Genomic DNA, 12,869 nt, shown 5'->3' on the forward strand with positions numbered 1-12,869 from the left:
TTATATACTTATATGTATATATTGTTACAGTATTCCCCTGAAGAAGGTGTGTGTCACACCGAAATGCATTGGGACACCTGACGTTCTTTTTGAATACGTTAAGAAAATAAAGAAGAATCTCAGAAATTCATGAAGATTCACAAACTACTGTTTTGTCTCTAAGTTTCACCATTACTGTCTCTTGTTCAATTGCAATTGTCAAATTTGTTTCATAACATACCTATAGTTCAGTTTACTTTATTTTTCACTCAAGATGCTGTTTATAACTTGAATTAAAATAGGCACCATAGGTGCTTTTCGTTTTACCTTTGTTTAATAGAGTGATGTACTAAATACACTTGTTTACTTTTATAGATCTACCAAGTTGCACCTCATAGGGCAGGTGGATAGTGCGCCTTTTTTCAAACTTTTGTTTGAACATTTTTTGTCATTTTCTAGGGCCTGTGTAGGGGTTGCACCGGCCACAAAAAGGCAGCACCTTTGATTAACTTATGACTACTGTCAGTACTTCTTGCTTAATTCTCATCTAAAACATAGGTGTGCAGTTTGTCTAATCTGTCACTATTGTTAACATAGATTCGCCATTTAATTTCTCCCTGGATTTTGGTGCTTTGTACAAGGTCAACAACCCCTCATGGACAGATTTGAGGCATTAAGAAGCCTCTCTCGAGACTGTGGGGTTGGCTTCTGACACATCTCTTTTGCCAGTGAGGGTGAGGGGGTAGTAAGGCTTGATGTCAAACAGGGGAACTCTGTTCCACTTTTGTTCAGTCTGGTGAAGGGACAGTTTGCAAATTATGCTGAGACTCAGTGAAAATGTGGTGCACTGCCTGAAGTAAAAATATTGGGGCAGATTTACAAGCCTCGTGCGCCACTTTTGCGCCGCCGTTGCGTCACTTTTGTGATGCAGCGGTGGCACAAAGCAAGCGCCATGCTGCGCCAGATTTACAACGTGACGCATCTAGGGAGATGCGTCACGTTGTAAAGCCCTGCGCCACTTTAAACCTGCGTCAGGTTTAATGTATGCAGGGTGGGCGTTCCGTCAGAAAAAGCCTCGGAAACGTGATGCAGTGAAATCTACAAGATTTCACGCAGTCACTATCCCGACGCTGGTGCGTCAAATTCTTACGCCTGCTTGAAGCAGGCGTAAGGCGTGACGCACCATGTTAGGGATTGGGTAGGTTGGAACAGTGCTGGAGTTGCATCGTGCTTGCGACACAACTTCAGCACTGCACCAACCTTACGCCGGCAGATGCGTCACGCATCTGCTTGTCCTTGCGCCACGATGCACCGCATTCTAAATGCGGCGCATCTGCGGTGGCGCAAGGGCAAACTTGCATGACGCATCTTCCCTGGCGCATCCCTGCTGATTTGCAGGGATGCGCCGGGGAACTTAAATCTGCCCCATTGAGCTTAAGCACTGGAGTGACTTATATAAGGAATCTGTTGCGTTTTAAATGCAATCGAATATCACGAGTATCCATAAATGAATGCAGATAAACTATGTAGTATAGTGTAACTTCAACATTTTATTCAACAACCTCATTCCTAGAAGCAATAAAGAAAAATACGTTCCTTGCATGGGGGTCATAAAGACGCCCCCAACTTGTATTCAATATTTTTCCATCGCCATTAGATACATTTGCAACTGGAGAAAATGCTAAATGAAAGTGTGTCCAAAAGAACTAGAAAACGTTTTTTGTGAATTAATAACCAGCAACTTTATTTTGCAGAAATTAATTTTGAGAATGGTGCTAGCGCCTTTAGAGAGGATTTCCTCTGAGCAAAATTAGTGATTCATTATTCATGAAAATTATTGACTCCATTTTCCCAGAAAACTGTAGTGCTGCTTGGAGTTTATTAAGTGCAATTACCATAAAATTATTGTGCAAGACACTGTTGGTGTCAATACAAGAATACAGTAACATTTCTTCTTCCGACAATAGGAGTCGCCCATCTGCTCTCCTCCCATTTAGCAACCACTTTCGGGAACTTCCTTTCAATCAATGCCGATCGCAGTGTCAGCTGGGAGATTCTGAAAACACATGGCTTGGAACGAGCAAGTGAAGCAACCAGGTCTGGCTTCCTTCAGGAGGATTCTGGCATTCCCACGACGTGCATGGCGCGTCAGGCAAGCATTGCAGTTTTATAAAGAACTCGTATTCTGCTGTCACACAAGGACAGATTCTGTCTTTCTTGCTCATTCATAAGCATATGGGATGTCCACCACCTTTGTTCTAGAGGTGACTTTTCCCCCACCACAGCCCTCTAATAATTTCTTTTGTTGACCTTAATGGCCTTTCTCGGTAAAGCAGAACTACGTAATGACTGCTGGGAGTGGGTGGGAATGTGGTGTTTGTTTTTGGGGTGCAGTGGGGGGGTCATTGCAGTGTGAGGGCAGGAAGTGTATGGAAGATGAGAAGAGGGCAGGGGGTTGTTGGGGAGCTACCAATTAAGCTGAGGCACATTAAGGGCTGATTACAAAGTCTTTAATGGTGCCCAATTGAGACCAATTTGGATGGATGAGCATGACATTAAGGGGCATATTATCAAGGGAGTCAATTGGAATTCCATAGAGCATATTATCAAGCCCATAATCGCCGTTTTAGCGGCAGTTTTCTGCCGCTAAAGCGGCGATAATTTTATCGCCTGTCTTGATAATATGCCCCTGAGTCAGGCAGCTCCCTGCTGCGCCCCTAAGAATATTGGCACCCCAGTCCTGGACCCAGCTCGCCCATGCCAAGGCCGGTCCTGCCTCTATAGACAACAACCAAATCTGTAACGCCACCACATGCCCTTGTTTTTTTATTTTTACAAATGAGTAAACAGTTTACTTCTTTTACCTTAAAATTTGGCCTGGATAACAGTTTGGTTCATGGAAAAGCAATCGAAAAAGTTGCCCAGTTCCGCCGAAAACGAAATATGCCTCTCAATTCACCCTGTTCAGTTCTGCATTTTCCGTGGCTCCTCAATAATATAGGCTGGTGTCCACACCAGTGTGTGCGATCCCCTCCCAATTTAAAGATAATTTTCAGCAGTAACATGTCACTAATGAGATCAGATGAGAGGTCCAAAGACTTATGGATTTCAGGAAAAAGTTGAAAACGTTTTTATTCCCTAAGCTGGAGTAATTTTTCCTCTTGATATTATCTCTCTTTTCCTCCCTTCCTGTGTCACTCCTCGGCTGCCCCTATTATCTTCTGGTGGGGACTCTCCTCTTTAAGCGCCAGGATACCCGTCGGGTGATAGAGCGCTATATAAGCACCTCATTACATTACATTATATTACATAACTTGGTTTAATGGAAGCAACCCTATATGCAAGGTCGGATTGGGATCACAGTTAACACTGGCACCCTCAGAAAGTGGCCCACATTCCCACATCATGCCCGTTCGTGAAACATCATTTGGCCAGTCATACTGGATTCATTTGAGGTCTGTGTGATCATGCACTAGTGCAAGCGCTCTCGCTTGTGAGATTCTTGTGTTCTATAATGGGCTTGGAACCCGCCCACTACTTACCATTCATTTGCAGCGTTGTCACTTTTCTTTGCTGCCTTCTAATTAGTCAGCGCTTGACATGCATCATTTTCTTTTCCCTCGGTGGCGCATAGACCAAGCATAGATTGTGTAAGTTTAATTAGTGCCCCTCCGCTGGCCATCTGCTGCTTGCGCTGTGATTCAGGTACTATTTCTTTTTTTTAAAAGGGCTATAATTTGGTCTACGCTGCCCATGACATAGCTACTTTTTTTTCTTTCCCTCCCACCTGTCCGCCCATCCTTGTTTCTTCTCCCCCCTACTACCACCCCACACTTCCGTCCATGTTTGTTCTCGCCCCTCCCACTGACACGGGTAAAAAAAAATGCTGTCCTGTTACCCACCTCCTCATGGCGAGACCTTTTGACTGTGCCAATGTTTGTTAAAGTAATGTTTAGTAAATGATGGATTTTAAAACATATAGAGCCCGAAACATTGGTGAAAACTTGAAGCACTACATTTTGGCTGGGCGGGCGAGGTGAAATAAGAGGGTCCAAAGGCCACAACTCCTGTTCTTGCTATGGTTGCCACCTGGATGTTTTTTTAACCAACATGACCGGTCTTTTAATATTTCAATGGCCTGGCAAGTACGAAAAAGAAGAAAATCACATAAAGACAGTAGTTTGTCCTTTAGTAAAAATGTACTTTAAACAGTAAAGGTAAGGTGAACCTAGTTTAAAGTGTGGCCTAAAGCTGCCTTATTGATATGTGACCAAACAAAGGCAGAAAAGCCATGACAAAAAGGACTATGGACGTTTTTATTATTATATAAAGAATCCTCTTTTAATAATATGCTTGGACCTCTGCAGGCTCTTTAAACAAGAGCAAACAGTAGGGTAGGTTTTTTTAATTGTAGTTTTATATAGCGTGAACTCGGCCCAAGGGCATCAAAACATTTATATAAGTACTAGTTACAATACACAAGATCACATTCATTTTTACTTTAGGCCTTGGGAAATTCAGTGATTTGCCTGAATCACAGGATGTTTAGCTGAGACTGGAACCTATTCCCTAGTTGCAGTTCCAAAGTTGGCAGCTCTGACCCTAACGCCACATCCTCTCAATTTTACTTTCTGGGAAATGTGCCTCTAAGTGAGGCCTAGGCAAACATACAACTCCCTCCACAAAGGCCTGAAAGGCACTGGGTCAGAGGTGCCAGCAACAGGCTCTCAGGGAGGCGGCTTCTCTTATTTTGCCCCTCTGCAGCAAACTATAGCCTCGGGGCAATGGCCAGGTAGGGGAGGGGTAAAGAAAAGAACAGAGCTGCTTCTGCTCAAAGGGGGGCTGAACTGATGATGGCCCAAAAACATCACCAGCCCCCAGCAAGGCTACTGCACTCTCAACACCCCGCCTCAGTTTAAAAACACTGCAGGGAGTGGGACACTACTTCTTGGCATCTTCCCTGGCCCCACGGGGCGCAAGCTGATGTCTGCCATGGCCAGAAGAATACTGCCCTAGCAACACTGCTGCAAAACCCTAGCACCCTCAGAGCCAGGGTACTGACCATAGCAGGCACCGGGCATTTCCCCGGTAGGCCGCTAGGGTGGGGACCGGTTTGGCCCCCAGGGGGGCTGTTTTTGTTACCGGGGGTCGGCAATATCACCCCCGGTAACAGAATCGGTCGAAAACGGCCCTCGCAAACGGCTCGGCTGCACTCACCCTCACCCCAGGGGGGCCCGGCTGAGCAGTTTGCCAGGGCCAGATTCTGTTCCCAGTCCGGCCCTGCTCAGAGCCTGACTGCCCCCCCATGATGCAGGCCCCACGTTAAAGTGTATACACAACAAGACCTGCCCTGAAAAAGATTTTTTTGTTTTTATGAGCACAGTGAACACATTCTAGTCAAAGACCCTGGCTCTTTCAAAACTGTTGTTTTTTATACCACATACACGGCAATTTTTGCCATTCACCAAACGGGTCTGGTATCACTGGCTCAAAAGACTCCTATATGTCTAGGTGTGTGTAAAAGTGTTTACAGAGGTGTTTCCCTGGTGATCTGTTTCCCAAATAATCTGTACAAGGAGGAAAACTAGACAGGACCGAATAGTGTGGTACCTGTTCAAACGCCACAGAGATGGAGAAAAAAGTGAGGGGGCTGGCAGTGCCTCACGGAAGTAACCCCAACGAGGATACGCAGACAGGTACTCGCCTGCTACCTCACGTTCTCATCATAGGCAACTGCAGCCCAAAAGGAAAAGAAGGAATAAATCAAGAAACCTCATGTCAATCCTAATAACTGGTGTCTAGTGAAACTAATATTCTAATCTGTGTCTATATTCAAGAAATAATAATAATGGGAGTGTCGACCCCAAGACAAGGAAGACTGAGTCTGATCAGGACCCATGGGCTGTGTGTCTGCCCAATAAAACCAACATGTTTCGTTGCCTGTTTAAATTAGCGGCAGCTTCTTCAGGGCTAGGGTCGACTGGCCTCTCTGCGTTGCTAGTTCAGACCAGTAATTTATCTGTCTGCACCTGAGGGAAACACAATTAAAAAACACACATTCAGTATAGCACCCATATTGCTCATATAGGTCCTTCGCACATACATGAAAGCGATTTGTAGCTTCGCTAACTTGCTTAAGTAAGGCGGTGCCTGCAAACACCTGTGACATTCATATTTACCGTTAGGGTTGCTCTCATTCAGCATACCTCAACCCTTGGTATAGGTAGGTGTGTGCTACATCAAATAGTCCTGGACTGCTTGCCCCCTGGCTGCGGTTTCGCGTTTCTAAAATGCATAAAGACATGTCGAAGTGTTACGCATATGGACCAGGAATTTACAGCCACCTCGGCTCATGTGCCTGTTGTCAGCTGTGCTTGAGCTCGTTATCTCATTGTTACCGGCTTCTACTAGTGTTACCCACATTTTGTTATCTCCCCAATATGAGTTGCTTTCGTATATGGTCTAATGCGCTCCGGGCCCCCATTGCGCTCACGTTCACACAGCCTCCTCATTGCAATTGACGCTAGTGCCCCCACGTACATAACTAGTAAGTCGGCCGGATCACCATAGTGCCGATCCTTCGGTAGCTCCGACCCACCATGAGAGAGACGTATAAATCTACAGGTACCCCACAGGAAGTTGTTTAATCAAATGAAGGGGTCCACAGGGTTCTATCCTCGAGCTACAGTCTAATTGCGGTCTCACCTCGTCAGCCTGGCAATCCGGATACTTCTCAACCTTCATCGCGGGCTGGACGACCGCTTCCTGTTTAAATACGTCTCGCGCGCTACCTGCGCGCATGCGTGAATGCTTACTGAAGGCAGCGGCGGCCATATTATGTAGACCGCCGTCGCTGCCTACACTGCGCCTTATGTGTGTCACTTCACTATCGCTCTAAGCTCAATTCAAATGTTACTGAATTACTATGTGACGCCCAGCAAAATTGTACAGACTAGTGACTACCCGGATGGTACAGGTTAAGTTTTTGGTTTTATTACTGTCTTTTTTTGGTATGGACTTAATCGTTTATTATACCAACATCCGCCGGTTGTCACACATGAAATTTAAATGACCCACATGCTGTATCATATAGACTACTAAGGTGGTATAGAAATGCTAAGGGGGCTCAAACCAGCTGCCGTGTGTGTCTGCCCATTTGCTCCCACGAGGATCCCTGATTGGTGTGGTTTAGTGAAGTAGGTGTAATCAAGAATGGACTATTAATTCACTACCTTATTCCACTCAATATAATCATTTAAACCATATTGATCTGCTTTCTCCTGGAAAATCCAGCGCGCCTCCTTAGTTGTTAATCTGGCTTCCATGTTATAGATGTCACCCATCAACCGCTCCAATACAACCCAGCGGAGTTCTTGGGGGCTATGTCTGGCCGTCAGGAAATGTTGGACCAATTTTGTGGTTAGTTTACCCACACGAATGGTACTGAGGTGTTCTTGTACTCTAACCTTCACTTTACGTGTAGTAAGGCCGATGTAATGAAGAAGTTAAAGTGGCCTGGCGGGGAAGACAGTAAGGCTCTCTGAGCCGGTTGACAGAGCCCCTAAAAAAACAACAAAAAAAACAGCCCAGAGGTGACTCTTAGGCTCCACCCCGTCGCCAAATGCCCAACTGCCCGCCTTCCCAATATGATGCTGCTTACATGCATTTATGAAACCGAAACCCCTGCAAGAAAAATAACATTGACATACATCAGAGTCTTCGTGGAATGCCTGAGGTGGTCATGCTTGGCTGTTGCTCAAAATGAGGAGGCAGTTTTAGCTGCGACAGAAGAGGAATGCAATGTGCGCATATGTGTTTTGGCCGGCTTTCTCAGGCCGAGCAAAATACACATGCGCACTTAGGTTTCTCCAGCCTGGCTGCATTGAGCAGCCGGGCTGGAGAAACCCCATAAATTCCCTGAGTGAAGCATCTTTTCAGCCCGCTCAGGCCAATCCCCGCGCAGCTCTCCTAGGATGGGAGCCTGTCACAGAGGCTGCAGGAAAAAGAAGAGGTAGCACAACGCGCAAGGCAAGCATCGACTTCAGGTAAGTTCTTTTTTTAAAATTATTATAACTAACCCCTCCATCGCTCGACGCAACCCCTCCCGCATCCCCGTCACCCACCCCACCCACCCTTTGTTTGTGGCGGCCGCCACTGAGCCTCAGTACATGGGGTACTACCCTATTCCCCAATCACTCCCAACCACTTCTTCCTTGGAGCTTTCCATGGCTCTGTCTATTTTTAAGAGATTACTCCCCCACAACTGGCAGCTGTGCACTTAAATAAAGTGGGTAAGGTTAAGTTATCTGCTGAGATAGCATGATTTTTATCCAGATATAAAAACAACAGGCTGGTTTGCTGCTAATCTACTTATAATTGGTATTATGCGTAGCCCAAACGCTTATTATGAATGAGTCACCACTGGTAAATGAATCCGATGGACGACCCAATTTTAGCACCCTGTGAGACGTCACTTCTGCTGGTGTCCCTTCTTTTCTATGACTGATGCCCCAGACAGACGTGTTTTGAAATGTCCCTACGTTTTCCACATCTGAGATGTTAATTATGGTTCACTATGTAGTTTCCATATACCTGCTCCCTATCTCTGCGGTCTACTTCCGGGAATCACGTGAGGGATACAGTTCTGCTGTGCGCATGCCGTGGTGAACTTTCCGCTGCTGTTTGTCACCCCTAAGAAGCTCCCAATACAGAGGACGTAGCTGTCTCGAGGGTAAACCTCTGCAGCAGTGGTGGTGCACTTTAAATGTGGCTCCCTGGCTGCTGTTGGTATGACAGCGCTGGTGACCCTCACCTTGAAGGTACTTTGGAGGTCCGGCCACCGACCCTCCGTCGCACCCTGCGCTTGCAAGCTTTCCTTCAGAATAGCTGTGCACAATGACTTCTATGCGGAAGACGCCACCATTCGATGGAACGTCCGAATAAATGCCAACTCAACGACATGTAGGTGCAGTTGGTCCTCCTGTCCGCACAAAATGTACATTGGCTGCAAAAGAGAAGGCGGCAGGATTAGAGATTCTGCCCAACAACTGGCGTGTGAACAAGAGGAGCTTCAATAAAGGGTCGTCCATTACCGAGGGAAATCCTTCATATCTATTCAGAAGTTTGGGGTACAGTGTTGCTGTCAGGCGCGCAACACCTATTGGACTGAAAGGGCTTCAGCCCCCCCCCCCTCCCGTCGTGTGTGCAGGCAGCCTGGGCCGAGAGAGCTTCCCCACACAGACAGCTGCTCCCGAGCATAGTACCCCCAGGGGCACCCCTCTGTCCCCCCTCTCCCCCATCATAGGTTACCCCAAATGACACACACGAGACAGTTGGTGTTGGGTAACAATGCTGCAGGTTTATTACATAATTCCAGAATATGTAATGGGTGGGTTATCTTACGGGCGATCCAAGGGCAGGCAACCAACTGGGTCGCCCGCCTGCCTGATGAGGCGGGCATCGCGGGAGCGATGCCCGCCGTTGCTGCCCTCCAGGTGATTCTTTCTACGATCACGTGCCGTTGGTAATTCTACTCACGCCCCCCCTCTCGGGGCGGAGCGTCGCATAGCTAGCCCCCGGTTGTTCAGGCCCACAACCGCCCGCAGGACTAGCGGGGCGCCGACACGGCTTCCGGGACCTCCCTTGAGGCTCCTCGGTTTTGGCTCAGGCACCCCCTATGGTGCCACGCAGAGGTACCCTTTGTACCGGCCTGCTTCCAGATCGCCCTGTAACTCCGCCACAGCCCTGGAGGCAGCTCACCGTCGCAGCCAGGGCCCCCCACCAACCCGCTATAGTCTTACCTGCACCTCTCCTGTCTAGGGCTTCCTGCAACTAGCTGGAAGGGAAACATCCCTGCCGAAAGGGGAGTTTGAAATGTTGCCCCCTTTCTGGCCCTTCGACAGCACTGGCGGGACTCAACCTTTGACCTGTGGGATGCTTTACAACCCCAGGCACAAGGTCGGATAGGGTCTGCTATTGTGGCAAGAGGAATTTACGCAACTTTGGATAGTCCCCTCTGTGCGCTTAAACCTGGTGCACAGGAGTGCTCCTGGCTGACAACGCATGACCATGGGCAAGGGGCGACTCTTGCCCCTGCCCACCATCCCTTATTTCTCCTGGAAATGATGCCCCTACAGATCCCTCAGTGATGAAACCCCCTAGGCATACCATCTTCGGTAATCTGTCTGGTTTGAGCAGTGCGCGCTGTCTGCATGGTTCAGGCTTTGAGGATTGTCTAAGTCATATTATGTCCCTCCCATCATGCTCCCTGGTGGGAGGGTGGCTGGGGGGGTGCCCCCTCCCCACCAACCCAGAGCCTCACCTGCGGTGCCAAATTCCTGCTCCGTTTAAGTAAAGTTTTGATGGCACCCTGGGCGTGCCAAATGTTCTATTGACACACTGTCCCCTTGTGTTTGGCCCGCTCCGTTCCCTGCAGCTGTAGAACGCGAATTAGTAAAACAAGAGACATGGTTCACACTCATAGTTATTTAATCGACCTTAACGTATCCACACAATAACAAAACCACTACAATCACGGCACACCCAAACGGGTGTGGGGGGAGGGGTAAGTCAGAGGGGGGCGTAGGACATCGTTTCAGGGGCGAACATAAGTTTGTAATAGTCCAACTCCCCCCGCCCCACCAATTCCACCTTGGCGGGGGCTAAAACAGCTAGGTGGGCCGCCGTGGATGCTCCGGTCCTAAATGAGTGGCTGGAGTATCACTTCTCTGACTGTCCCAGCCCTGCCCTGGACAAGCTGGTCCCCATCATTCGCTCGAACTGGTATCCGGGGTGGGTTGGCCAGGGCTGTCCCGCTTGGAGCAAGCAGTTGCGGCATGGGGGGCCCCGCATTTGCTGCACTTGTGAGTGAACCGGATTGCTTTGCCCCAGGAGCAAGACCCTGCATTAAAAAGCCTGCAGGTGCCGGAGGACTGTGCCCTAACGCCCGGCTTGCGGCCCCCCCCCCCTCGACCGCCCCAAAAGGACTTCCTGCCCTGCCCTTTCCCCTCCTGTTTATCTTCCTTGCTCTTTTCGCTACTCGCTGCGCCTGACTTTGTTGTTGCCTCCTCTGTGTGCTTGCCCATGTGCTTTACCCATAACCTAACTTCCAGCTGATCCCACTCAAGGTCTGGACAGATAGCCCTCTGTTTCCGGAAGTCACAATCATAATGGTACCACCCCATGCCCCCGCCCTTGGCAGCCTCTTCTGTGATTACGCTTGCGTAGTGGAAGAGACCCGGCCCTTCATCCGGGAATTTCTCAACTATCACGGCTGCCATGATGGCGAAGGCCTGGCCCCAGGTCCCAATGTTCTTCGCAGGATATGAATGGTACCGCACCTTCCTGTCCTCCTCCTTGGTGCCCATCCTTCTGGTATCTACCCCCTCCGCCCCGTGCATTAGAAGGGTGAAGATGTCTATGAATTCCCTGCGCCAAATCCCTTCCTTGGCCACTAATGGAACCATCCAAGCTAGGGAGCAGCGGCCAGACACTAGCGGGGCAGTGGTAACTAGCGGCTTGGGTACTACAGCTAGAGTCTGGGCCGGCGTGGGTCCCACCGGGGGGGCCCCCGCTGCTAGGTTGAGGGTGCTCGCCGCGGCACGAGCCACTACATCCGTCGGGGGGGAGGACAGCGGTGGGGGTGCCACCACAGCCGGAGGCTGGCCCCAGACCTGCGAGAAGGCCCCCGGCCCCGGAATTACGGACGGTGGGGCTGGGGCGGACGGCCCGACCCCTGTGGGTGCCCTGACCAGCAACAGGCCTGATCTGACCTCCTCCATAAAGTTTTTTAAATTTTCTGCGAGCTTACCCAGGTCGTCCGAAGTCACAAATGTCACTTGGGATGGGCCTGGGATTGTGGGGAGTGGCCCAATACCCAAGCCAGCGATTGCCTGGGGGGCCAGTGTGGCCCTTTGTGGGGCAGCGGTTCTGATCCGTGCCGGCGGTTGTTCGGCCGGAAAGTCCTTGATTGTGGGGCGGCGAATCCTTTTCGACCGTGAAGGGCCTGCATCATCTCCCAAATCCCTGTCTACGGACGGAACGTCACTGGTTATACCAGAGTCCGGGGGGTTACTGGCTTTCAAAAGTTCCGTCGCCCAATCTAAACCCTTGGTCTTTGTCAACTCCAAGAAGGCGGCAATTCGGGCTTCTTCCGATGTGCCTACCTGGGACTCCTCAACTTTTGCCCCTGGTGTGAACTGCGGGGGGGAGGATCCTTGACTGTCCATCGTATTGCGGCGACACTTTCTCGTCTTCAGGGGGAAAGAGAGACAATTAACCTCATGTTCGCCTCCTTCGAGGCAGCTACCCTGCTCCTTGGCCTCAGGATGCTACCTTCGGACCGATCTCCCCCCCCCCGCCTGCCCATACTTACTCCTGTCAAGGTGCAGAGTACGGAGCGCGTCTGGCTCGCGTATGTCTGCTGTCACTTCAATGAACCTCCACTTAACGAATTCGGACAGTGCGTACGTAGATCTAGTTGTGCAGAGCGACGACGATCAAAGCCGCGTGGGGGCTGGAATCGCAGCGAGGAAGGCGCGGACGACAGACCGATGCTGCTGTTAAAAGGCGAGGTGGGCGACAAAGAGGTCGCCAGGAAGGGTGGGGGAAGACTAAATAGTCTCCACCTCCCACCAGGACCAGGAAGTGACACGCATTGCGCGTCACTTCCGGCCAACCCGAGAAGGGGGCTCCGGTCGGCGTCCACGCCCCCTTCCCATGGAAGGGGGTGGGGAGGGGTGACCGGTGCCCCGGGGGCACTAAGGCGCCGACCGCCTATTGGCCCCCTGCGGGGGCCGCGGTCAGCAGCACTTCACAGGTCTTTAAAAGACCATTTGCATGTTGATGAGGCTTTGCTGTCGTTTCACCCCTTCTAAGAGCCCCTGCAGCTC

The sequence above is a fragment of the Triturus cristatus genome, chromosome 2_2 (assembly GCF_964204655.1).
Source record: "Triturus cristatus chromosome 2_2, aTriCri1.1, whole genome shotgun sequence".
Taxonomy (NCBI): Eukaryota; Metazoa; Chordata; class Amphibia; order Caudata; family Salamandridae; genus Triturus; species Triturus cristatus.